Raw genomic sequence first — 2,591 nt, forward strand, 5'->3', positions numbered from 1 at the left:
TTCAATACCCTGCCTCTATCATAGATCTATTCATCGCGCCAGAAGGGGGCGTTATTGCTTACTTTGAGAAACGCTGAGCTAAAATAAAAGTCAATGTGTTAGAAATATTCAAGTTGTGACCTTCAATAAAAAATAAAAAATATATAAAATGTCAACATTTTATATATATTCCGTCGAATTTTTATATATAGAATTTGTCTGTCGTCGCCCCTCTATATTTCCTTAACGCCCCCCAATTCTCTTTGAGCCTTCTACTGCCCCCCTGAAAGCCTCCAGCGCCCACAAGGGGGCATTATCGCCCACTTTGAGAAACGCTGATCTAGGTAATAGGTAAAGCGGTAACACCTACAACGATTATATGATGTCAATGTAAAGGTAGTGGGAATTACTTTTGATGGTACAAGCACAAATTTTTTCCACTGCTAGAGCTCTGGGTGCAATAATTTCACTTGGTCATATTATAGAACATTGGTTTCCTCACACCACAGACAGCACTTTGATAAAAGTATTTCCTGATGCATGTCATATGATTAAACTTTTAAGAAATATGCTTGCAGAAAAAAAAGGTGTTGGTTTTAGCTTCTGGCAAGGTATTCTGCACTGTTTGTTTGTTGCACTGATAAATAAATGTAAAAGCTACATTTAACATCATTGCATTTTTTAGGTTGTCAAATGGGAGTATATTGAGGCTCTTCAGCAGCTGCAAAGTTCTGAGAGTTTGTGCTTGGAAAACAAGCTTTTACAAAGGCCCACATTAACTTCCAACAAATGAAAATGAAAGTTTATCTTGCAACTCAAATATTTAGTGCTTCTGTAGCAGATGCTCTGCAAACTTGCTTAGAGTTGCAGTTGCCACAGTTTGCAGGATGTGAAGCGACTATCGAGTTTGTTCGTGATATAGACAGGTATTTAAATTTGCTTGTTGATGTAAAAATTTGTTTTGTATAAAAAGTTTTTAATTTAAGATTTTGTTTCAGGCTCTTCGATATCCTTAATAGTAAAAATCCATTTGCTTGGAACTTTAAGGCGCCTTTGCGAGTTTCAAATCAGCATTTGTGGTGGCCCTTTCTGACCAAAATGAAAGATGGACTCCAGGAGCTCGCATTTGAGAATTGACAGCTCATCATGAAGTCAGCACGACATACATCATTGACAGGTTTTATTTGCCTAATCAAGGCTGTACAAGCTATATTTGAAGAGCTAATAGCATCACCTTTACCTTTGTTGAAGTATGAAGCAGATATTCATTGTGTTTCATTTATTATTACATTTATAATTTTTGATCTGCATGTTTATTATTTTTTTTTCCAGTTATCTCCTCACATACAAGTTGTCACAAGATCATATTAAATTGCTTTTTGGTATGATCAGGGCAAAAGGTGGCTAGAACAACAATCCCACAAAAATCCAGTTCACTGAAGCATACAAGCGTTTGCTTACCCAAATGCAATATAAAACGAGTGAAAAGACAAATGCAACTCCTCATACAACAACAATTCTCAGTGTGGCATCAACAAGTTCTGGATCACATCAACATTTTCACACCAACAAGATAGTTCTTGGACATGATTTCAAAACATGGGAAATGGAAAAGCCTCTTGAAGATACCATAGCAGTAGATACAGCACTTCAAGATCATAGATACCATGTAAGTTCAACAGAAGTGCATTTAACAGAATTCTCAATGAAGGCTGTTGAATATATGGCTGGATTTGGGGTCAAGAGTCTTTTAAAGGGTATTTCTTGTATACACTGCGAAAATGCCTTGTTTATTCCTGCAAATACTGCATTGAGGCCTTTAGTGCAACTAAAAGATAATGGAGCTTTAATACATGCTAACAGTGATGTTATTGATATTTGTAAACAAATAGAAAAGGAGATTCGTTATTTAACGTTGAGCAATGAAAACTGGAAAAAATGTTTTGAAAAGTATTGTTCAATCAGTGGTTATGCACTATACCGATGTAAATATATTTGAAAGTGTAAAAGATCATGCCTGAGCATTTTGGATAATCATCTATACAAACTCATTGTGGCTGTGACTAAAACATATGCTAAAGTTAAATTGCATCACGAAAATATGAAGTTCATCATGGATAGAAGTACATAACTGAATTTCAATTATAATAATAATAAATTAATGTTTTTTTTGTGCTAGCATTTTGTGTTGTAAATGCTTTTTGCTGCATAGATCTTTAAATAAAAATATATTAATTTTACAATATTAATTAACTGTTTAAAAACTTTTTTATTTAAAATTTTAAAATGTATTCAGCATTTTTAAAAAAGAATAAAATTTATTTTATGTAATTCGCCAAATAAAATATTTAAAAAAGTCTAGTTGACTGTTGACTACCAAATACCTACTCCTTCTTTCACGTGCGACTAAATATCCAGATGACACAACGCGCTGATTGGTCGGCTGAATGACGTCAATCTATTGGAAATGTTGATCAATTAGCCTAAACTTTGTAAGAGTTTTGAGAGCGGACAGACGTTATAATTATAGACATTTCATCTAAAACTCGATAAAAAGGCACTTATTTATAATTCACTAGCTCTTGTGTGTATTGACATTAATGTTAAAATTA

This window comes from Centruroides sculpturatus, unplaced genomic scaffold (assembly GCF_000671375.1).
Source record: "Centruroides sculpturatus isolate CEXI.00-Female unplaced genomic scaffold, Cexi_2.0 scaffold2732, whole genome shotgun sequence".
Taxonomy (NCBI): domain Eukaryota; kingdom Metazoa; phylum Arthropoda; class Arachnida; order Scorpiones; family Buthidae; genus Centruroides; species Centruroides sculpturatus.